The following is a 27,500-nucleotide window of genomic DNA, read 5'->3' as shown; positions in this document are numbered from 1 at the left end:
TATATATATATATATATATATGTATAAATACGATATATGGGATATATGGGTACATACACATATACACAGACAAAGGGTATTAGTAGCCGTACATGTGTAGCAGTAGTGTGGACGTACTGGGTGGAATGTATATCCCCAACCACAAGCCCTGTAACCGGTACCTGTGACATGTGTGTTGTGGCAAACAGCCCCACAAAGGGGATACTTACATTGCACATATACCCACTCACAGTTCAAAGGACATGAAATGACACACAGGTATGTATACACAGACAACCTTTATTTGTGTACCATACAATAATGTATGCCATTTCTGACAGCACATGGCTGTTGATGTATATAACCAGTGATGTATGCAAGGCCCACACATAACAGTTGAGGCAGATAGTGTAGATATATATCATACTATGGTGTCCAGGCTAAGCCCTTCAATTTGTACAACATTTGACAACAGATTTGCCTGCAGAATACATAACAGTCAGCAATATCAGATGTAGTTCAGCAGCCTCCAATTACACCCTGTAGTCAAGGCCTAGGGGGACATTCATTACCTGTGGTAATGTCAGTGTATCTGTCACATGTATGGCCCCTGGCCAACAAATGTTGTGGGTGTCCACGCTATGACTGGGATGATAGTAGGAATGCTAGCAGTGGTGAATGATAGGCCATTACCTTACAAACCATACCCATATCACAGCAAGGCAAAGGCTGCCATATATGTGGATGACAAAGGCAGAAATGCAGGGCCATACCCGCAATATTGCAGTAACACACCCTGGAACATGCTGGTGTTACAGGACGTGTTGCAACATACCCTTATGCAGGAATGCGACATCAGGTACACAAATGGATATAGCCATGTACTGCTAGCATGCAACACACACACACTGCCAGTGTAATATCTGACACAGCACCTGTATGGTGGACAGACAACACATGATAGGTACACCTCTGTCCAGCTAGAGGATGGCCCACAGTAGTGAGCTATGTAGACAGACTGCGGTCCAAGGTAAACTAGTATGTACACACACACACACACACACACACACACACACACACACACACACACACACACACACACATACACACAGACACACACTGTAACACCAGTACTATGCATAGCATTGCACCACTCTACTCTCAGTCTGTCTGTATGTCCTGATCCTCTTACATATATGTGGCTGCCCTGAGTGTGCAGGTACTCCTGTAAGAGGTATTGCTACCTGCTGTCTGTAACATTAATGCCCACACACAGGAAGGATGTCCATCACACAAGGAATGCACAGGGAATATGCCCACATGATGTAGGGATTCATAGTGAGTGGTTGCCATGACAGTGGTAATTGGAAGTACTACACATGTATATATATATATATGGCTATCTGGATACGTACATGTCCATATCGTCCCACCATATGTCATGGACATGGAGTGTAGCCCTACCCCATCCCCTATAGTCCCAATGTAGTAGTGCAGGAGGATGCCTGGTATGTATAGCTGGTATATTAGTAGACATTTGCTACTGTCTTTGGGATTGTTGTCACAGACACGGTGTGTGCGGAAGGTGACATATGCTCATAACATGTGTGCCATTGGCTACTGGCAGACATCCTAAAGTTATCATGGTACAGTACCTTTATTTATTTATTTTATTTATTTTATTTTACATTTGTTGACCGGGCTAGTCTAACGGAATATATGTCCATTTTCAGTAGAGGCCCGGGGAGAAAAGCTCCAAGACAAATACAGAGAAATAATGTTTAAGGTTACAATAAAGTTAACATTGAAGAATACTAAAATACATTTTACAACACAATGGTTAAAAACTATTTACAAAATAAAGAACACAATATTCACATGAAGTCTATCATAGCAGTTTCCGGTTAACATTTCTGCTTACATATGCAATAAAGAACATAAACTCAATTACGGAGAGTAGAGGGAATAGCAGAGGTGATAGGTTAGTCAGGGTTGCTGCAAGGGCATAACCAGTTTGTTCTGAGGAGTATTTTCAGTTTTTGTTTGAAGAGGGGTAGGGAAGGAAGAGAAGTCAGTTCAGTAGGTAGAAGGTTTCAGTTTTTCCTAGTAGTGTTTGAGAACAGAGAATCACCTGCCATGTTGTTCGACTTACTTATGCTAACTAACAGTTTATTTGATGATCATAAGTTAGTAAGATTTTTATAGGGGGTTATGAGGTTTGAGAGTATTGTTAGGGTGGTTGAGGATCTTATGTGCAATGGTAAGTTGGCTAAATTGAAGCTGATTTTGTAGTTCAAGCCATCCTAGTTGTTTTAGATTCTCACAGTGATGGGTTCTGAAGGGATTACCAGTGGCAAATCTGGCAATGTTGTTATAGGAGGTAGCTAGTTTGAGAAGATTATTTTTTGACAGATTAGTCTAGATTGGTGAGGCATAAAGAAGTGTTGAGATTAGATATGAGTGAGCAATAGTAGATCTTGCTACAGGAGTGAGGAAGGATTTGACTCTATATAGGGAGCCCATTTTTCTGTTAACGGTTTTTATAGTGTTATTAATATGGGAGTCGAAGTTAAGTTTGTTGTCTATAGTAATTCCTAGGAGCTTGGTGGTAGTATCAGGGGATATGAGGGTACCATTATTAAAAGTAACAGAGAAATCTATGCATATATAGCAGGCTCGGCAGCCGTGTCACAACACAGGGTTGGCTACACCTGTGTGACAGTGCATAACCACAACCAGTGAGAACACAGCCACATATGGTACGCTAGCATACTAGTACATTATATGGACTATCTGTCCTACACCATCCTCATATGTGCCACTCACAGCATGACCCTACATATACTGGGCTGCTACACAGTCTGGTCAGATGATTGTCTGTGGTATGGGACATGTGTGAGTATGGCCCTACACACATGTAAGGTAATACGGTACCATACAGTGGGGCAGCATGTAACAACAGATAGAAGGGGAGCTAGGACAAAGACATCTACCACAGTCTGTACACAGGCCACAGTACATATGAACAATACACACACTGCCAACATTCACCATCACTACACAGCCCTCAGTACTTTACAAACATCCACAGGATTTCCATGGTATGGTATTGTGTAACCCCTACTGTACATGACATGTGTAGCACTCTGATATATCACTGGGGTGTTATCACATATGTTGACACTGTTTACGGCATACAGCACATATGCACCACTTCATGCACGACATATGTACAAAGGTTGACAGAGGTGTGACTGACAGCACTTACACAGGGCCAGTATAGACATGTCGCTGTGATACCCTCATTAATCTACCATTGTAATGGGGTTTGTTGCAACATATGTCCAGTGAGGGATATGTAGTCAGTAACTGTCACGGCCTTCACCATCAACAGACTGCATTCCTCACAGTACCTTTTGCATTCCATGGATAGCTGCATTGTGGCTAACACATGACACAAAAGGTACAACACTGCCCAGTCTGCAGATGAGCCTGCAGATGGGGATTCCTGATATACATGGAACTGACATGTCAGGTATTGCGACATGTACGACAGGCATATTCATACAAACACTGTTAATCCATTACTCCACATGCAGTATAGCAGCATTTACAGTTTGTAGGCAGGTCAGGCATATCCCCCTCCTGTTTTTTGCCCTCTTCCCACAGTGTATGTTGTTAGAGGTAAATCCCCAACCCATCTAAAATGCTGTTTGCCAAACAACAGTTCTAGCTCTTGCTCACAGTGACAGACAAGGGCTAACACACCAGGATGTTCCCAGGTAGTGGAGTGCGATTCCATGCAATTGGCTATGGGAATGTTACCACACCTGTTCCACATGCAATCAGCTAGGGAAGGCCTGCAATATGTGCAGAGGCCATCAGCTGATCATGAGCATCACGTTAAATACACATGCTGCTTCCTAAGCAATGCAGGTGTGTGCCTCCATATCCACCAGAGAGGGTGTGGGGGAGGCAGACAGAGGCAAATACATGTCAGGGAGGGGTGGGAGGGTAAAACCAACACATGTTTGTGTCACACACCTACCAGCACATGGTACCAAATACCCGACAGCTATGTAGTGCTATCACAGTCCAATGCTGTTATTGGATGCGCCACATGGGTTATCTGATGGGGAGCACTCAGAACATATATGTGATGGTGAGTGACATCTGCTACATGGATATGGTAGATATACAGTAGGTGACGTACACGTGCCTGTCTGCATGAACAAGTGCCAGTGTCAGCACAGGCACATTCACACAGGAATGCACACACATTAACACACTTGGCAGGGCCAGGAGTGCAACCCGTCACTAGTGAGATTGCCACAACACATCAATGTGTGGGGAACACATGCACCACACAGGTGATACGGAGGTTGTATAGGCAGTGAGTATGAGGGGGGTGTCAGACATAAGGCGGCATGCTCCACTGTGCCCTGAGGGGGGAGTAGTGCATGTGGGTGTGGAAATACGCACCATACAGCACACACATGAACACACAGGGTCCAGTTCAGACACACATGGGTGCATGTCTGCACGGGTGTGTGTTGGCCAACAGTGCCAGCAGGCTTTACAGGGGTAGGCGATGGGTATACCTTGGCATCAGCCCACATGACAATGGTCTGCATTGCGGCACAGGCCTATAGCTTCTGCATTTGCCCGCACAGGTGGGTATTGCATCCGTCTTCCAGGCATCTGGGTGACCATTGTGTGTGGCCAATACTGTGCATCACTTGCCATATATGTGTTCCCTAGTCCCTGACTTGCATGGTGTCTAGGATGACACACATCCCACATGCATGTACAGTGACATGTGGAACTGTACTCTGGGATTCACTAACCCTTCCCTCATTTGCATAGGATTGCCTGCTAATGCATAGTTACATGTCCCACACTGAGCCTCCCCCCTTAGCAACCATTACGCAGTAGCCAGGTTGTCTTCTGATTGCTATTGACTTACATGGCAGAATACTGATTTTAGTTAGAATGCTTATTTTATGTTTATTTTATTAATTTCCCCCCAATCCCGTTTGAGCCTCACTGCCCTATGCTTAACCAGGCGAGATCGGCATAGATAAAATTAAACTTTGTTTATTTTTTTTTCTTTTACATTTTGTAATGCCAATGGCCTTCTACTTGGACATTGGTATGCTTCCTCAATGATATGCAGCCTTTATTTGGAGCTGTCATGGCTCCGTTTTGTAGATTGCTGAACTGTACTCGGTTACTAACTGAGTACATTTCTGCACACTGCACTCCTCCTGCACGGACGGCTGCCAGCTTCCTGGATCGCATATTACCCTCATTTGCATGGTTTTCACCTGCAAATGAGGGTAATTTGCATACAGGTGCTCAGTCCATGCAGGATTAGCCTAAGAGCTCACGTGCACGTCCCGGGAGCTTGTTCCGGGATCGCATGTTGGCCATATTGCTGAAAATAGCTCTTAAACTAAGCCTGCATGCTATAATGGGCTTCATAAATCCGGGTCTGTATCTTCTCCATCATTCTATATCCTCCCTTACTTGACATTTTATTAATTTCCATTACTACTGTGTTCATGATTACAGCAAAATATCATACTGCTTGCATGATATCCTTGTTTTATACCACACTCTATTATCAAATTTTCCCCAATCCAAACTTTTACGTTCAATTTCACATAACTGTTTTCATATACTGATTTAATTACTTGCAAATTTTTTCACTTGTGTTGTATGCTTGTAAAATTCCTCATAATGATTTATATTGAATATTATCATATGACTTAGTGACATCACCTATCATAATTTTTGTTTCCACTTTTATATTAATAATGTCATCAATTACTTCCCGCATTATCCACAATAGGTCTTGACTCCGCTTTCTTTTTCTCTCAAACAAATTCTGATCATATTTTTCTATATTACACTGTAGTCTTTTAGTAAATATTCTCATGGAAATTTTATAGCGTGTGTTATATAGTGTATTTGGTCTCTGATTTATTTCATTTTTATCTCCCTTCTTTAATATAAATTTTATCACACCTGTGTACATTTCTTTATACTTAATTCCTATTTCTAGCCACTCATTCATTACTTCTATAACACCATTTTTTGCCAGTCATACATTTCTTTATATATATACTATATTCATTTCCGTCCAAACCTGTAGCTGAACTAATATTAATATCTTTTATGATCTCATTCAACTCATTTATATTTATTTTTCTCTCTAAATATTCATTCCCCCAGATTTACTAATCCTCTGTGCAGGACTAATCTAGTCCTGCACGGAAGCGGCAGTTTAAGAGGAGGACAGCAGCGTGCCATGCATATTAATGAAGGCGCGCTGCCGGAACTCTTAATGCTACACGTTGCGTGAATGATTGAGAGGGCATGTCTGAGAGAAGAGCTCTCAGAATAAACACGCCCCTGCAAAGTAGAACAGAAGAATGCTTAAATAAATGAGCGAGACCGCTCATAGATGTCCGCATATCCCTACCAACAGTTCCCATATGTTCAACAGCAACAGTACATTTAAATAAAATGCAGAAACCCTTTCATTTATTGTTTTTAAAACCCTGAGTACAGCTAACCATAGGTACGCGGGTTTGCCCATCGCTTAGCTATGGTTAAAGAGGCTGAAAAGGCTGAAGAGGATAACAAGGAATATATATGCAAATGAAGCAGCACAGCAATAGTGTAGTGGTTAGAGCATCCGCCTAACAAACAGGCATTCCCAGTTTGAGTCCCACTGCAGCACATATCATTTTCCATGTGAAATCAGTATAGGAACATATTTTAACAACGTATTGCCGTATAAGCTACATAATAACATTTAAATGTGAACTCGAGTACTGAATGAAACTCACATGTGAAGTGTCAGTGTCATAATGAATAAGGCACTAGGCAGCAGGAATAAGCACAAATATGCGATAGTAAGCGTGTCTAAGTGCATATGTATGGGGGTAAGCATTGCCCACACAGATGAAGCAAAGAAGAAGCTAACTGAGTGTAAGAAACTGTAACCAGAGGTTAGCAGTACTTACCATCATGCAAACCCGCTCAAACCCACACACAACTGCTTAAAACTACCTTAATTACTCTGTATCCAATGGCCCTTGTTGTGCCCAGGAACAAAATAAATGGCCTCAGCAAGGCTCAAACGCAGGACTCTGCAAACCATAGCCAATGTGATTTACCACTAAGCCATGGCAGATATATGTAAAGCTGATGTTATCACAAACATATCATCCAGCACAGTCATTCAACAGTATAGGAAATGTAGTTAATTAGGTATATGTATGTGTATTTGTAAATAATGTAATATCTAAACACATGCAACATATCGATATATGTAGACATATTTATATATATATATATATATATATATATATATATATATATATGTATATATATATATATATATATATATATATATATATATATATATAGATATTAAATATATATATATATATATATATATATATGAATATATATATACATGCAAATGCCTACATCTACACTCATATCATTAGATATCTGTATATGTGTAGCTATATATATATATATATATATATATATATACGATGTCAGGTTGGAAATGCTAACATATCATGCAGTACAGTCTGGCTCCCATAGGAAATGTAAAATGTGGAAGCCATCAACAGCCCCAGGATAAATATACACAGACACATATATGCAGATACAAGATATATATATATATATATATATATATATATATATATATATATATATATATATATATATATATTGTACATATAGATATACATGTGATTACACATACACACTCAGAGATATGTACATTAAGATACATCTGTAGAAGCTGCATACAATATGAAACAGCCACTATGCCTACAGTTAACACCTGAACACCGGGATACTGTATGGGCCACATACCCACAGAGAGGTTATAGGAGAAAACATCACACAGGTTTGTATAAATGGAACATCTTTATTTGTGTATGATAACAGTTCTAGATGCCATGTCATATAGCTGTTCAGACACTAACATCCATATAAACAGGGTAATGCAAATGTGAAACAGGTATACTAATACAGCATTCTGGAAAGGACCACAACTGTTGCTGTTCATGCCAAGCCCTGCAGATGTGACAATAGTAAAGACAGACTGGGTCCCAGGATACCAAACAATGAACAGTAAGTAATGCAGGTGTACAGTTCAGCAGCCCATGTGCACTCTGTACAGATTCAGTAGGTGATAAAGATGTCAGTTGACCAAATGGGATGTAACTTACATAACAAGCCATAACCAACACCATCCCAAGCCCACTGACAAACAGAACACTCTGTATGGCAGGAGGCAGTAGGCCTGCATCAACCCACTTAATGTACATAATGCAAATATAGGTGACGTGTATGGTACTGTACATCCAGATACCTTAATTCAGCTCACCTCTGATACCCACACAAAGCTTGGTATGTAGGTGTAGGACAGAGGCTGGAACACAGGCCTATATCTGGACAACTGTTGCCATGCACTCAGCAAGTCGCTGGTGTTACAGGATAGTCTGCAACATGCCCTTAGTCAGGGGATCTATGTTAGAAAGTCCAATGGATGTAGCCTTGTACTGATAGCACTCAACACACACACTGCCAGTAAAATATCTGACACAGGACCTGTGCGGTAGACAGACAAAACATGAAAGGCACAGCCCTGGCCACCAATAGGATAGGCTCACAGTTGAGAGCTTTGCAGACAGACTGCATTCCAAGGTAGACTAATATTTACACACACACCCTGTAACACCAGTACTATACAAAGGATAACACAACTCTACATACACTCTGTCTGTAGTTCAGGAAACACCTAAAAATATGTAGCTGACCTGAGTATGCTGGTTCTCCTGTAAGAGATATTGCTACCTGCCATATGTAACACTGATGCCCACACACAGGAGGATGTCCATCATACAGGAAAGGTAAAGGGACCACGCCCACACGATGTAGGGATATATAGCAGCTGGTTGCCATGACAGTGGTAATTGGAAGTACTACACAGCAAGCTGCATGCAGTTAGCAAGTGGAGGACACTGATTGGTGCAGAGGCCATCACCTGATCATGTGCATCTCCTACTAAAGCCAGGATGCAATCTGTACAAAGCAGTTCAATCCATTTTCTGGAGAGAGAGGGAGAGAAAGAAAGAACCAGTACCAGAACCAAAAAAAAGCTCTGCAAACTACAAGCATAAGTCACAGCCAGTTAGCCAGCTGCTATTCAACTAGACATCTGTCCAACAAGAGGTATGTGAAGTACATATATATGTAATAGAATGTAGTACCTGGTCCATCATAATGGGATAGATAAGTGTGAAATAGCTATATGTGCCATCATGTGTTGTTGTGATGATGGTCAACTGAACAACTGTGACAAACAATAGTGTCTATCCCTGTGGATAGTGGGTCATAGCCCTTAACTGTGCAGGTCAGCACTGACAGAGAGGATGTAAGCCATCATAGTGTGTGCGTTGTGTAACTGGAAGTAAGTATACCACATGGCCAATAGCTGGTGGTAGATGTAATGCCATCATAGGTGCATAGATTAGGAGGTAGCTACTAGGCTATTGGCCCCAGGGCCTGTATAAGCCTAGCCAATAGTTACCTTGGCTTTTGCCATCCAAGAACCTTAATCTCCTGTGCCACTGTTGAGCAGAGCCACAGAAGTGATCCCCGTTGTGAAATCCCTATCTCCCTGCCAATCATCCAGATTTGACTGGAAGAGTGCTACTGAGGACCATTGTTTCATATAGATAGGTAGTTAGTTCCACAGTATGGGAAGTATCTGGGACCAGAATGTATCCCTCCAGCATGTGTTGTTTATTGGGGTGAAAAGGTGTAGGTCCATGCAGCTCAGAAGGACTGGGGTGCCTATAAGTGCAGCATGTCCAAAAGCACTGGGTGTCACATAGCTGTATATGTTAGGCAACAATCGCCTCTGAGTAGGTGATATGCGACAGAATAAATCTGTAGTTAAATGACACAGTGTGTGTAGGGCATCAGTTTGAGGTTGGTAATCCTCTATGTGAGGTAGTTGTGTGGCCATTCCAGCTGTTGTACATGTCTTGTGAGGTGCATATCAATAGGGGCATTGTACCCTATAATGGGTCTAATGAGTGATGACTAGAGTGAAACAATGGTCTATTTTCCCTGGATGAGAAACCCTTTGTGATGAGGTGTGCCATGTAGAAGGATTCCCTGACTACTCTGGCAATGTCATTATCAAAGAAGAAACTACAGTCCACCTGTGTCCAAAGGTCTCTTATCGCACGTTTGGTGTTAGGTTGACTACTGCCTATGTTTTAGTTCATGGGTACAGAGTTTTCACCAAAAGGAATGACAATGTACTTGCCGGCCCTCAGCTTCAGCCCACGGCTTTGACAACAGCCATCTGTCCCAGCGAGGCCCTTTTGTCGGATGTCCAGATTGTCTAGAGTGTTGAGTATGGCTCCTAGTTTGCAGTCATCTGCTAACTTCGTTAGCCAAAGACCTTCTGTGTTAGCATGTACATCAGAGAAGTAGATACCAAACAGGAGAGGACCCAGCACTGAAGCCTGTGGTACTCCACTTGTTACTGGTCTGATGTTGGGCTTGGAGTCTGCTACCTTCACAGTGTGGTGTCTGTCAGTGAGCCAGTTGGCAACCCATCTTGTCACATACGGATGTATACCTAGTTTTGTGGGTTTCCATAAAATTCCAGAGTGGGGCATCATGTTGAATGGCATGGCGAGATCGAGAGAGGCTGTGTGAACCACCTTACCCTCATCTACAGCTGTGTTGACCCCTTCCAAGAAGCCTATCAGGTGTAGGAGACATGCTCTGCCATTTACCAACCCAAACTGGGTGAGGTCCAGAGTTTGGAGATTACCAATATCATTGTGTATGGGTTCCATGACGATATGTTCCAGAGCCTTGTAGACCATGCTTGCCAGGCTAATGGGGTGGTAGGTCCTGTGGTCTGTGGTAGTTCCGCCTTTGTGGAGTGGGATAACTGTTGCTCTGTGCCATTCAGTGGGCAGATAGCCTGAGATGAGCCTATGAATGACCATGGTACTTAGGTGATGTGCCAGTTCGTTTTGTAGTTCAAGTAGAACGCAGCCTGGAATGTTGTCAGGTGCCATGGATGTTGTGTTCTTGCCTTTGGAGAGTGTGCTTCCCTGTGCAGCCATGAGTACAGGAACCTTGCATTCTTCCGGTATAGAGATGGGCCCCCAGGGTATGAGAGGAGGGTAAAGGCAGCACTGAACCTATCTGCCAGGATGTTAGCAATACCAGTGGATTCTGTATATTTAGTGCAAGTGTGCTATAAGACAGAGCAGATGTGAGTGTTGATGTTGAGAGTCTTGACATAGCTATAGAATGCTTTGTGGTTGTCCTCAGAGTCAGTGGTGATTTTGTTTACATAGCTAGCTTTGGATGACCTTATGAGGGATCCAAGCTTCTTACTGAGGCTGGCCAGGGACTTCCTCCAATCATGGGGTTTTACTCTGTTTTGCAACAGTGTATTTCTTCTGTTGTAGAGTTTGTTTATGACAGGGGACCACCAGATTGGCTTCCATTTCATTGGAGGATAGCATATTTGTTCTGTTAGGGAATTGCATGATCTATGCACACATGTAAATGCTTATAAAGTGCATTTGTGTAGGATTCTATACATAGTTGTAGCATTCTATAGCTATGTCAAGAGCTGTTGGACATGCTCCATTTAAAGAAATCCCAATCCTTCCGAGCTACATGCTCTAGGAACCTAAACCTTGTCACCACAATAAATAGAACATGCCGGAGGTATAGATTCCTGTCCCAGAGACTTCCCATACTCTGGAATAAACTACCTATGTATATCAAACAAAGCTCCTCATTAGCTCTCCAAGAAAAATCTTGATGATTAAATGGGAAATAGGAAATTCACTCCGGGTATCACCTCTGTGGCTCTGCTCGACAGTGGCACAGGAAAATAATTTTCTTGGGTGGCAAAAGCCAGGGTACCTTTTTGGTTGGGCTTGTATAGGCCCCAGGGCTGATAGCCTAGTACCTACCTATGAACCTATGAACCTATGATTCAGCAATCATACCTCTATTGTCTGTCAGCATGGGTGTCATGCATTTTCCCACATTTGTCTTACGAAGTGTGCAGTTGGCTTTGGAGACAACGGTAATGGTGGATTCCCTAATGGGGGTTGGGGGCTTGTGTTCAGATCTGACCTATGAGGAATTGACTTGTGGTGTAGAGCACTGGTTTAGCATGTTAGTAACGACCAGGTCTAGGATATAGCTGCCCCTGGTGTGGGTGTGGCTAAGTTGATCCAAGGCATTGGAATTGATGAATTCCAGAAAACGTTGAGCAGAAGGGTTGGTACAAGACAACTTTCCACAATTAATGGTGGGGTACATGGAATCGCCCATTATGAGGGTGTTAGGTTGTACCCTAATATTTTCCACTGTATCAAGAAATGAGGAGTGAACTGCGGTGGTGGTGCTGTGGTAGCGTTGTTGTCTCACAGTAAGACGTTGCCCCATTCGATTCTCAGTTAGAGCGTCTTCTGTGTGGCGACATGCATGATTGGGCGTTCCTTCATTGAAGGTTGTGCATCAGGCCCGGCAAGTCGGCACGTAAAAATCTACTGCCAATCATTAGCAGACTGGAGTTCTGCAGTGGCAACCCCTAACCGGGAAAAGCCGAAAGACACAACATCAAGAAATGAGGAGTGGAAATCCTGGGGCACGGCAGGTGATCTGTAGCAAGCTACAATTTGAATTGGGGCCTTGCCCAGAGATAGTTGCACTTGGATAATCCCTGATGTATTATGCTGAGCAACTAGCCTGGAGGTGTGGATATCCTCAATGAATATGGACACACCTCTGCCTTAAATGTTATGGTCCAGGTTAGGTGGCCAAAAGGTGGGGTATGAATTAGAGCCTGGTAATGCAGGGGTACTCTCTGGATCCTTGAACCAGGTCTCTGTCATTGCACAGATGTCAATGTTCTCCATTCTAAGGAGTGCCTTGAGTGAGTGCATTTTGAGGTGTAGACTACTAGCACTGAGTAACAATACCCTCAGATTTTGCTTGCTTGTACATGTTACAGTGGTGAAATTGTCATTTGAACCCTGTCTAAGAATGGCACTATAGAGGTGTCGCCAGCCATAGGCAGTACCGGGAATCCCAGGGGTGACAGGTGCAGGCCATCTCTGGGAAAGCATTGTGGTTTATCCATCATGATATTCCAGGCAGACAGATATTGGATCCCTTTAGAATGACACAAGAAGCTTAGCCAATTGTTGGCATTAATCATTTTGTCATTGTACCGTGGTATCATTCTGGGTGATGGCAAGATGCTACACAGGGCTAGTGTCATACCTGCCTGGGCTACAAGATTGGACAGCTCCTCCATGTCCCTTATCATGTAGTCCAGGGAGGTATGGTCCAGGTCATTCACACACACAAGGGGAATGACAGAGTCATAGTTGTACTTATTGTGGAGTGACCTGAGTGCATGCATTATGTGTTGGTTCCTAGCACCATGCAGGCAGCTGACAGTAACTTTCTCCTTGTGTAGCCTGGTGAGTGGAACATCAGTGTGCCTGACTATAGAGTCATCTATGACTACAGTGTTGGGTTTGTTGTTATGCCTTATGTGCTGTGGTTGAGTGGCACACTGGCTTCATGGGCTATGTGTCATTTGGGCTGTGTTGAGGGGGTGGAGGTTGCTTGTGTTTCTGTTTAGGAGGTCCATGTTGCTTGGGCAGGTGTTCACTGAGAGCCTACCTGAATGTAGGTTGCATGTTTGTGTTTCTATGTGTGTGTTTTGGTAGTGTAGGTTTTCAGGGACTATGTGGTGAGTGTGGTGTGGTGCAAGTGTTCACCTACTCCTCTTGACTGTCTAGTTCAGTCTTGGGTGAAGAGAGCTGTGATTCCAGTTTGGCTATATAACTGCATCTCTCACACGTTGTATTGTTGGGTGGTAGGAGGAGAGGGTTGTCTCTGTTCATGAGTCAATAGCTGCACTGCCCCAAGATGGCCAGATGCAGCAGCTAGACAGGAGAAAACACTGGGACTTGACCCTTACACATGCCTAGATATGTGCCTATTTATTAATTACTAAAAACTGTGTCCATCAAGACAAGTGAGGAAAGTTGAGTGCTGTAGTAATTGGTAGCTTAATTAGGGCTTAAACTGAGTCATGAACAACTGCTGAGCTCAAGGAAACAGACTTGAGTGTTGCAACTGAAACACTGGCTAGTTCTATGAAACAAATGTAAGCTAGAAGGCGTCCGTCCAATACAGAGAGGCCTGGTTGCTCAGAAGCTTACATACAGTCATATTATGGTGGCCATGTGGCAGACACAGGCCATCAGTTGCAGGATACTCAGATGAATCTGTATTGTAGCATGCCAGGGTGCCATAGGTGTGTAACACGCTTACCTGCAATAGGCATCTACATATACCACACTAATGTCAGGCCAATTGCATATGTGGCACTTGTCCATGTTGGAGCAAGGCAGAACACTGCAGCAGTGCAGGAAGGTGTGGTGAGATTGTGGAGCTGATGTCTGAATGTACCCCACATAAAGGTATGCATATGTGTATGTATATATATATATATATATATATATATATATATATACCCATGTGTATACATAGATATGTGCACATATATACATCACATATATCTACACATATATAGATATCTACCTATATGCACATGTCTACAGAAATACAAACACACACACACATGTACACAGACATGTCCCCTATAGTACTATCACAGTGATGCGTGCTATGTGCGAGGCAGCAGTACACATAGCAATACACACAGATATCTACAGCTGGCAGTGTGTGCACCATGGAGGGATATGTCATATGTTATTCCCTTGATGGTACCACATAGCCCCCACCTGTGAAGTATGCAATGGGAATATGGGGAAGTATGGCAGCTACACATGTGAAGGTGGTCAGGTGTGGTAGATATAGAGGACAGTCTACAGGGTTGGAATGTGACACATGTGGTGTCTAAACACTGTGGATGGTGTGTGTGTTCTGTGATGTGAGTGCCCCATGGGCCTCAAAATAGCCACAATGGTAACAAGCCTCCCACCCAATGCTACATACAACAGCAGTCCATGTCCTTAAGGTGCCTGGTCTGGAGACTGAGCAGGATGAGCATGTTGGCCCTGTGAATGTGTACTGTGTCCTTCAAACTGATGTAGTACATCCCCAATGTGTCTGTGCAGGCCGGTATGGCACAGACCCTAGACCTGAGCCCAGGGGATGGGAACATGTCTGTGTGCCCTGAGGAGGGGGAGGCAGCATGCCCTGGGGGTTTCCACTTGCTGGTATTGCTGTAACAGTACATGAGGAGGCCCCATGCTGGGAGACACATGTGATGTGGCCAGGTATCATGGACAGATGACTGTGGATAGATGGATCTGCTTGCCAACAGAACATATACATGTTATTGTGTCACTGTTATAGAACATTTGGCGGAAGTAATAGTCTACACAACCCTGATACATCTCAAACACCATGCACAGATATCCCCAGTAGCACAGACTCAGCTATACTACTGGCATACATGTAACCATAGTAGCCCTGACAATGGCATGCAGGTGAATAGTGTGTAACAGGCCAGCAATGATAGTGTCTACACAGGGGACATGGCTACAATCACATAGCAGAAGGTGTGGTACAATGCAATATCTGTCCAACTGCTAGTTAAGCCGTAGCCATAACTAATGAGTTGTGCGTACAGTCAGTTGAAGCTGATATGGTGGGGGGGTGACAGAGATGTGTATTAAGAACTGTGGTAACCTTGCTGTATGAGTTGCTCAGACCCATGTACATCTTTATGTCTTACAGACCCTATGACACATGTATGTTTGCCCGCATTCTCAAAAGAAGAAAACGAGATATTGGTCACATACATGATCCAGCACTATGCTGCGCTGTTTGGCAGGCATGCACATGAGCTACAGGAGCAGTCTGCCTTGTGGAATGACATACTCCACAGGGTCAATAATGTCAGACATCACAATCACACATATGACCAGGTCCAGCATCATTGTAGTGACCTGCTTCGCCATATCCGGCATCATGCTGCTGAAGTCCGGAGGGATCACCTTGCCATGGGGGGGCCATGCCATCCATCCCCCGACACGTGTGGAGGAGCTTCTGGCCAGCCTCGTGGCACCTGCCCATCCCAACAGTGTACAACAACTGGGTGGGTGTCACCCATACAACGGCTGAGGAGTGTGCAGGTAAGGACACAGAGCACATCAGTAGACCACTGTTGTGTAAACATCCCCATTGGTACAGGTAGAACATCCATATCTGACATGTCATAGATATATTGTGTTGCTGCAGTGTAGTGATAAGCAGATGTCCAGATTTGGTAGTATTGTGGGAATGTACCGTTGATGTATGGTAATACTGCACCCAGCCTGTAGCACTGCCACAGGTGTGGCCACTTACCTTTCTTCTCTCACCCTCTTATTCCTCTGGTTGCTAAAACTGCTGCAAAATGCAGGCTAATTTTTCATAATTTTTTCCATAGCTACTTTTACCCTTACAAATAAGAGAGTAGCAGTGTAAATTAACGCTGCTTAATAAGAGGCTGTGCCCTCTTTCCCATTTTCTCCCGGCCTAAGTAATAACTTTCTTGCTTAAACGTGGACACTCTCTCCTCCCACATAGATAAACCCCCACCAAACTAACACCCTTTTCCAATTAAATCTATTGGTCTACCATCGCCTGTTTTTACTGGAAAGCGTCTGCAATGATTTACTGTGTTGAATGTACTCCCTGTTTCTGGCTAATGGAATTTTATCCTATGTATATAGCCAAAAGTAAAGGTTTTTATATGCTGTATAATAGTTGTTTAACTTACCTTGCTTAATCACCACTAGGTCCATGTGGACTTTCATTTTGTTCTACTCATGATCTATTGAAATGTTATTTTTTGATACTGTTTAATGCCTGTAGTCTAATCTATACTAGTGTTTGCTAAAAGAAATGTGTTGTGATTTACCATACATGGTTTGAAATTGAGTTAGAATATAGAATTCACCCTAGCATTCAGCTTTTATAGAGCACCAATCTTCTGTGTAATTTGTAGCTTTCTAAGTAGGAGTGCATGTGTACGGTGTTGGTTATTAATGCTTATCTGCCTCTCAAACTAATTGTTTAATGCCTAATGTTATAATTATTTACTGTCCATTTTTTAATCAGCTACCTTCTTCTCCTCTCCCTAACCTACCTAGCTTATAACCTTCTGTCCTGCTGTAAGACTTGCGTATCTACCTGCCTATCCTGCTAGGACCTCCCAACATAAAGTCAGCCATCAAAACTACATCCTAAAGGAAGTTGCTGTCCTATACTCAAACTCCCCTCCATCCAAAGAATCAAAGAAAATATGTCTGACCTCTCATTTAAGCTGTGAAGTTGAATTGTAATTGCTATTACATTAAAACTAAGACATTTTTACAGTTTAGTATTTTGTATTAAATCTCCCACCTGAACCTGGTACCCAGCAGCCTTACCCACTATCTACCCTACAGGGTATTTGTCTCTCCTTAATTTGAATTGTCCAGCTCTGTCATCTGTTTTCTGCTCCTTCCTAAATAACTTGAATGTAATTTTATCATTTGTTCACTAGGTGGCTCCCATCCCTAAGCTCCTATAAGCTTCTAAATATTCCTTACTTTTATCTCTTTTGGATCATTACTAGACCACTCTGTAACACTTTTTTGTCTTGCATTTTATCTGTACTTTGTGTAGTCCCTTTTCCTTTCCTTATATTCCTTCTACAGTCCTTTATCCCTTGTTACTGAATAAATATACTAGCACTCCCCTCTTACATTGAACCTCTAAGAAGATAGCTGTATTCAGCCGTTCACAGATTGTTTCTCTGAGCTTCTCCTAACTTGCTCTAACCCGCTCCGCTCCCCTACCCTACCCCCAAATTTCACCCTTCCCCAGTGCACTTAACCTTATACATCTCCAGCCACACCTCCATCCTTTATTAACCAATAGCTCTCTCTATCTCATTTAATTACATATCTTATCACCTGCTACCAACCTCTACCTAATTTTCCCATTAACAACTCCACTCTTTAACTTCCTCTCTATTTTATCTCATATCTCCCAGCTTCTATCATCCCATTTCTCCCAGCTATGGCTATTTTACGCAAGCCTGGTCTCTATAATGGGCCTTTCTTTCTCACTATTCTTACCCCCCCCTACTTTTATCCCATTACCTTACTTGCTATGAATATCTTAGCCTTACTAGATTTCATCTCCCCTTAATACAAACAACTTCAATCACTCCTCTAGCCTCACAAACCCACATTAACATAACATCCTCATCATCCTACCTTCTACCACAATTTCATAGAACAACCAATATTAAGTATCCCCACACTAGAAAATAAATCCCTATTCTTTGTAAACTCTTGAAACACCTTCATAGCCCTCTACAGCCCCTACTACTACATGGTGATAGTCATCCTAACCCAGGTCCAAACAATACCATCTATGATCCCCATTCCAACTGTCTCATCACTTCTCATATCTTCACTAGTACCCATAACTCTCTTCTCATAGGCCACCTCAATATAAATAGCCTAAATAATAAAATAACCCAACTTCTTGCCCTGCTACACGTACACTCTTTTGATATCCTATGCCTTACAGAAACATGGCTTAAACCAGCAACTAAGGACAATGATATAATCCCACCAGGTTATAACATCCTGAGATCTGACCATCTAAATAAAAAGGGTGGTGGGGTAGCAATACTATATAAATCTCAATTGCAGGTTATACCACTAGATATTCAACTTCCCACACCCAGTAATGTTGAAATTCTAATCTGTAAGCTACAGATAAATGCTATTAAATCATTATATATAATTTGTTCCTCTATCCCTCCAGGCAACAGCATTAATATTCTTGAAAATGTTCTCAACTGGCTCTCCACATCCTACCCACAAGAAACCAAACTCCTTGGAGACTTTAACATTGACTGGATCTGTTGTAACTCTGTCAAACCAACTACTCACATAAACCTTTATGGCTTCAATGAAACCATCACCTCCCCTACCAGAACTCATAAACCAAGCAATAAGCAAGCCACCTTAGACTGGATGCTAGTTAACAGTAATCTCCTCTCTTATAAAACAGGTATACTTCCTGATGATATCAGTGACCATTCTCTTTCTTTTATAACTAGACAAAAACCCTTATACCCAAGCAAACCATCTTCAGATTTATCTTACTGGATCATATTTTGATATGATATTACTGACAATGTATGAGTTTTATTCCTTTAGGATATAGATGAGATCTGTATATAGTTGTTATTAGTGTGTAGTATGTTTATATGTCAAATTTGTATTTGATGTGTTTGTATGTTATTTCTGGAACATCTAAACCTAATAAAAAGATTTATAAAAAAAAAAAAAAAAAAAAGAACTATCAGTAATAAAAAAAAAAAACTTTAACCCAGCTAGCTTCCAAGCTGAACTCAAAGCCTGCAATTGGTCACTACTTAAATAACTACCTCTTGACAAAGCAGTCTCTTACTTTAATAATAAATTCCTCCAAATCCTTGAACACCATGCCCCCCTTGCGGACTATCAGAACTAAGAACAAACCTGCACCTTGGCTCACAAAGGAGACTAGGCAAAAAATGCTTCAAAGAAATAGAATCTGGTCTAATTGTAGAAATACTAAAAACCTGTCTGATCATGAAATTTTTCGACAGCTGAGAAATGCTACAAAAAATTAATGCTCCTAGATTAAAAAAAAATATTACCATAAACTCCAGCAAGCCCAACATCAAAACCCACAAAAATACTGGTAAGGTATAAATAGCCTACTCCACCCAGGGCATTCCAAAACTCCAACCCCATCTAATTTGACTCAGAATTCTCCCAGCCAAATTGCCAATTCCTTTAATAAATTTTTTGCTGAAACAGTCCAATCGTTAGCAAATACCTCATCACCTGCCAGCATCTCTAAGATACTCTCTCTAACCAATTTACCTCCTGCCCTTTAACTACAGTCTGTTCCAACCTCTCTCATCCATACCCTGCTTCACAAACTAAAACCATGTACTCCTTCAGCTGACCTCTTTCCAGCTGAATTTCTGCAAATCGCAGCTGGAGTACTTGCTTACCCTATCTCCATCTTAATAAACAGAACCATTACAGAAGGCTCTATACCATCTCTTTGGAAGGTCTCACATATTATCCCACTACATAAGGGAGGTAACTCAACTGAACTCTCTAACTTCAATCCCATAGCTCTACTTTCCCCATTGGCAAAAGTCATGGAGAGATGCATTCACCGGCAACTACTTGATCATCTCCTCCAAAATAATCTATTAGCTGACTGCCAGCATGGCTTTAGGCCATTTCATAGTACTACAACTGTGCTCCTATCCTTTTCTGACTCAATAAATAAAAATCCTAACAACAACTTGCTCCACTCTGCTCTCTTTCTTTCTAGACCTCTCCAAAGCCTTTGACATAGTGAATCATCATTTTAATATTAGATATACTTACTTCACTTTCAGTTGACACTCAGGCAGTCAAATGGTTTAAATCCTATCTAGGAAATAGACAACAAGCAGTCCTCTGGGACAATAACCTATCAACTCTGCTCCCTATCTCCCTGGGAGTTCCTCAAAGCTCCATTTTGGGACCCCTCCTCTTTTCTATTTTCATCAATGATCTGAAAACATCCCTACCTCTAACGACCTGCATACAATATGCTGATGAATCAGCATTAATCTGTGCCACAGCATCTTCTGCTGAACTGCAGTCTAGGACCCAAAAATTGTTTAACTTAGTTGAAAACTGGTTCTACAAATGCAGTCTCCTCCTAAACCCTAAAAAAACTAAACTTCTACTGTTTACCCCTACCCAGAAGTCTCCCCCTATAAATTTCACAGTTGTATCAAATAATGGCACTGTAATAGTACCTGACACAACTACTAAACTTTTAGGCGTAACAAACTGATCATAGTCTTAACTTTGACTCACACATAAACTTAACCATCAAATCAGTTAATAGAAAACTTGGTTTCCTCTACAGGCTACAACCCTTCCTTACACCGACTGCAAGAACTACTATTGCCCCAACACACCTAATCTCCACCCTTCTCTATGCCTCCCCAATTTACACTAATCTATCCAAAAACAATCTCAATAAGCTGGCCACTTCATATAATAACATTGCCAGATTTGCCACTGGTTCCCCATTCCGAACTCACCATTGCCAAAATCTAAAAAAAATAGGATGGTTGGAACTGCAAAATCAGCTTCTTCTTCAGCAATTAACTATCACCCACAAGATCTTGTATCATCCCACAAATACTCCCATACTCTCTAACTTTATCAAGCCATATAAAAATCTGAGAACCCTATGCTCAGCTAATAAGTTACTAGTTGCAACCCATAAATCCAATAATAAATCTGGTGACTGCCTATTTACTAACACTATTGGAAACTCTTGGAACAATCTTGCTAATAATCTAACATCCCTGACATCCACTTTTCAAAAAGCAACTAAAAACCTTCCTTAATTCACAATGGCTATGCTCATGTACTAATCCTGACTGAAACACTTTGGACATGACCAACCTTTTCTAGTTTATAAGTTTCTTTTTTAACTTCTGTGTTCAAACTACTCTAATTCTGTTTTGTATCAATCCTTGTTTATATTAAGCTATATGTTCTTGCTTAGTTGTGTCATTTTTTGTCCTATTATGTTAGATAAGCCTAACTAAAAGGGTTTTTTTTCCTATGTTTGATCAGTTTTTTTTGGAAATGATCCCCTTATGTCTTTTCTTACTCATGATATCAATTTGTATAACATTATTGTGGAGCTTTTCTCCCCGGGCCTCTACTGAAAATGGACAAATATCCAGTTAGACTAGCCTGGTCAACAAATGTCAAATAAAATAAAATAAATAAATTATGTCGGTCCCTCCAGGATAACAACAAGGCAGCAGCCTGTAGCTGGTGAGTATGTTTTATGTAGATGCTTGCCAATACAACAAGTATGTAATGGTGATGGTATATGCCATGCACACTCTAACACACCTACCCTGAATGCATGCTGTACATGTGCATGTATTGTTGCTGTGAAATGCACGGTCTCACAGGGGAGAGCATGACGGGGGTATTGGAAAGGTATGTCAGACAGCTGCATGCTAACATCCTGCCATTGCAGAATGTGTACACAGGGAGTAACTTACTGGTGGTAGACATGGCCTACTGTACTGACATGTTCTGAACAACACCCATATACAGTGCAACACCAGTGTATATACCTGTAGAACAATGGCAACTGCTGCAGAGTTGCACTATGGCATAAGGCATTACAGTACTCCTCATTATCATTTGGGTCTAGGCAGCAACATGTGGTGTTCAGTGTATGGGACACTGCAAAGTGACACACATGTATGGCTTACTTGTCATGCATCTGCATAAGAGCAGAAGGAGGGGGGTCACAGCATGTCACACCAGAGCACTGCAGCAGGGAAACTAAGGATGGCAGGAATGACTCTCTCTGTACATAGTCAGGGTCAGGACCTGTGGCAGCCGTAACCCTACACACACAGCAATAGTGATGGCAGTGTGTGAACACCGTGGGATGTGCACATGAGTGGACCTTGCAATCATGCAGAATAGGGGGACATGTGTAAGGCAAACTGAACATACACTGGCAAATGCACATGGCCCATGCTGGTATACCCCTGCCAGGAGCAATGACTGCTGTAGTACACACAACAAGAGGTGTGATAAACTGTCATGATAGGGGTGTGCACACATATGCCCACATGATGTGTATGCATTGTGGTCAGCAGCTGCACACCTAACACCATCTATAGACACTGTATGTGAAAGTACAGGACATATGTGACATACCAGGCCCATGTACTGCTAAGATATGCAGTGATGTGGTCCCATGGCAGATCATGGTTGTGTGTGTGAAATACATAAAGGTGTGTACACCCCCCATAGCCATGGTATGCACTGATGGTTCTCAGTGTAAGACTATTGCAGTGGTCATACATGGTTTGTTTATGTTGACAGCTGTACATCAGGCATCAGGCATTCACCAATGACAACTGTCTGCATACCATCCTGGGTATGTGTTGCTGAAAAACATATGGGCTGTGAGAAATAAAGCTGACATAACTGACATAGTACTACACATTCCACAATGGGTTGTACACCTGTGAGTTGTGGAAAACAGTACATGGCAGGGTACAGAAAAGGTGCACAGCAATACTGTGTACATGGGTGCAGTGGTATCCAGGGGGAGGGGCATCACCTAGTGACACAGCAGAAGCATCACACACATGTATACTGTTGCTAGCATGGATTGCCTATAGCTGAACTGCATGCTGTTCTGTACCATATGCTCTGCATGTTGGCGGATGGGTAATAAGGTGTCCATGTGTACGATCAATGTGCAACCTCACCTGTATGTGTGTGCATTCCTCTTGGTGGTTATTTAGGTTGCATGCAGGGTCACTCTGTTGAGCATGAGGGAGGTAGATGCATGTAGGATGCGAGTGTGCATGTGTGTGTTTGTGTGTGTGGCCACGTATGCATGTGTGATTGTGGTGTGTTCAGATGTCTGTACCCCCCTTCATGACCATGCAGGACATGGATATGGACTGCCACATTACACACCAGGAATACTTCTCCTGTGCATACACAGGACAGCAAATAGTATAATATGGTCTGCAGCACGTCACAGGCATCCAGATGGAAGGTAGACTCCAGGTACACATTTAATATTGCAGTCAGCAGAGAGGTCACCAACAACCCATGTATGCAGCTCTACAGATGCATTGTGGTGGTACTAGTCAACACCAGGGAGTGTATTCAAATATTACAGTTGTCACATGATGGGCTGATGGAGCAGCATATCAGGCATGTACTGAGCTTTACATACTCATGACAGACCAGTGGGAGATATTATGGATGCAACATAGTACCCCACACATATAGAGGCCATGCACATCCTTTCCAGCCATACAGAGGGTGCATACTGAATTACAGCAGTGAGGCCATATAAATCCACCACACACAGGTCAGGCAGGTAAAGTAGCAACAGGGCTTGTGTTGCATGCACTTGTGTGGCCATTCGTAGGACTGTGATGTTAATGAGTGGTATCAATGTGTGCATGTTAGCAAGTGTGATGCAGGGTGGGGTAACACACGGGCATACAAGTGGGACTGACTGTAAAGCCATTGACAGGTAGGTATAATGCAGGTGTGTGTGTGTGTGTGTGTGTGTGTGTGTGTGTGTGTGTGTGTGTGTGTGTGTGTGTGTGTGTGTGTGTGTGTATTTGTGTGTGTGTGTGTGTGTGTGTGTGTGTGTGTGTGTGTGTGTGTGTGTGTGTGTGTGTGTGTACTGTTAGGCAATGATGTACAGGTTTTAAAGTGCATTTATTGTTCTCCCCCGCAGGTGGTGAGGTTGGTCACATTCCCTCCTGCAGCTGATCTGATGTAGGTGTCCATACAGACACCGATGATGATGATGATGATGATACTAATGATGAGGCACAGGTTGAATTGTCAGGGGACAACACTGTGCATACATTTGACATCCCCCTTTTAACCACCATGCCCCCGCACACAGTTACAGTGCCTATACGCACCCCATCACCAGTGGCCATAGTGGAGGGACAGCTGGCATTTAGTGCAAGTGCACAAGAAAGTGTGGTGACCATACCTGGTGTCCGGTCACAGCAGGCATAGCCAGTTGTCCAGCAGGGCACCACATAGGTAGATGTCCCAGGGTGCTCATGGTAGGGCAACTGGACATCATGCCCCTGGCAGAGGCAACATAGGTGCTACCACCAGACGCATGTTTCAGGCTGTCATGGCAGCACAGGCACATACAGAACATTACCGCAGACAGGCCCTCAGGCTGCAGAGGGCTGCTCTCACATCATCAAATGACAACACCCGTGAACTTGCTAGTGCCATCCATGGAGTAACTGAGTTCATGGATAGACAGTCTGGTGAGATGATGGCCCTCATTGACTGTGGTCTGTCCATGCTAGAACGTGTGGTGGAAGTGGTGTGACATCCACGTGGACATAGGGCAGCAACACCATCAGCTGGTAGTCAACGTGGACATGGCAGGACACCAAGGGGCTCCAGCAGTCATAGTAGCACCCCTGCAGTGCGGGGGGTGTGCTGTCCACACCACAGCAGGCCACATGCACATGGTGCTTGTCAGTCCCAGGAGGGGCCTAGTACCAGAGGACAAATGTCATCAGCAGGTGAGAGTAGCATATCAAGGGCTGTAGCTGGACATGCCCGTAGAACACCTGGCAGTTGCAGTCCACATGTCCGTGGCCAGAGGCATTGAACTGCACACCCTGCCAGGTATGGTCTGCAGCTGTCCATAAACACCTATGTAGGGCAGCCACATGGCAGAACTGTGTGCATGCATACCCACACCATCTCAAAAACACACCTAGGGCAACCTCATACCTACACACACCATATCACCTCGGCCAGCTCCCTGGAATACACCTCTCACCCACACACATGGTGTCAAATGTATGGGCCACCCCTGGCCTCTGGCAAACCAACACCACACCCCGTGCATATGATGATACCTGTGCCCCCTCCCTGTCAACGATACCATTGATGCAGGGACAGGCTGATATGGTTCTGATGCACATGGTGACTGTACAACAGTGTAGCACAGTACTGTAGTGTAACATGTTGTAGGGGATAGGGTGTGAGGCACATTTGTCAGGTAGTGTAGTTGTCAGGCAATGATGCATTACAGCTGTTAGGTACACTGCTTGATTGCGGTCTTTATAATGTTATCCAGTTGAGTTGTAGGTGTACAAGTGTCAGCTGTAGGATGTTCTGCAGTCATATTCCACAACAGGGTATGTGATAGCACAAGCTTAATATGACAGTATAATGACCATCTGGTAAACACCATCCTCATATGTACCACTCACACAGTAACCGTATGTACACTGGTCATGGCACAGTGAGGTTCATTGGCTGTCTGTGGTATGGGACATATGTGCCTGGCCCTTCAGACATGTGAGCAAATAGGGTACCACACACTGGGGCAGCATGTAACATCAAATAGTACAGGACAAAGAACAATTGCATCTACAACAGTCTGTGCACTGCCCAAGGTAGGTATGCACAATACACAGATTGTCTTCAAATTCCTAACTCAAGGATCTGCAACATGTGGCTCTAACAACCTGCTGCAGTGGCTCCCTGTACCTCTGAGGATTAATGGACACAGTTATGCACCACCCACACACAAACACACACAGAGATCAACCAGGCCCAACACAGGAACACAATCATGGATGGATGTTAGGTATTGCTCTGATACAATTAGTTCTGTCATATATAGTATAACAATATTTGAAACCTTATATGCAGTGTAATCTTCATATTAGGAGTAATTTAGCTGTTCCCAATGACCTTATTGTGGTGGATGAGGGGACAGACATGACCCCTGGGATACTGAAGGTTGCAGATTCCTGCCCTATGTACACAGACAACAGTACTGTACACACAGACTGTCCAAGTCATGTCTTCAGTAAATGCCATTACAGCATGTCCAGCAGTCTATCTCTCTCAATGGCTTGTTATAAGGTATGATGTCAATGAATAATGATGTACAGAACATGTGCTCCATATATATGTGGGCGTCATCTGCGCAACACATGTGTGCCCTTATGCAGTGTAGAGGTCAGTGTATGTAACATTGTTATATGCTCCTGTAAGTCAGTCTATGGGGGTAGGAGCACCATCATTAACCTATGGTGTTACAATATGGGAGGTATATTAGTAGTAAGCTGACTTACCATACATTTCACATTGTGAACATTACTGCCTACTGATTACTGCCATACAGCCTGTTCTGTTTGTCAGTGCTATTGTGATGGTTTCTGATATGCATTATTATATAACAGATATGTCCCATCATCAACCTCGGTCTTTTCCACCTAGGTATTGAGTACAGAGTGTAGTTAGAGGTCACTGGCCTGTATATCTGCATTACTTACTGTTGATTGATTGCTATCCTGTGGCCCAGTCTGTCTTTCCTGTTGTACTACTTGAAGGCCTTGGCCTTGACACCAATGTATGTTATTGTTTCTGATTACTGTAATAAATGATCTGTCTGAGGGTTTCATTCATCTCTTTGTATGTATTGCAACATCTAACAGCTATATGATATGGCATAAGCAAATGTATTACTACAAAAATAAACCTTAAAATGTATCCAAACCTGTGTGCTGTGTCACATCCTTGTACTCCTCTGTGGGTATATGTTTCAGGCAACAATTGTCTTTTGTATGTGTGACTCAAACACTGTCCATCTGATGAGGTTGCAACTGTAGGGATACTGGCTGTTCATTGTAATGTGCACCCTCTAATAATGCATCTCCCTAGCCATACCTCTGTGTGTGTATGTATAGT

The sequence above is a fragment of the Protopterus annectens genome, chromosome 3.part1 (genome assembly GCF_019279795.1).
Source record: "Protopterus annectens isolate FY-2018-M chromosome 3.part1, PAN1.0, whole genome shotgun sequence".
Taxonomy (NCBI): Eukaryota; Metazoa; Chordata; order Ceratodontiformes; family Protopteridae; genus Protopterus; species Protopterus annectens.
This window is presented reverse-complemented; position numbering follows the sequence as displayed.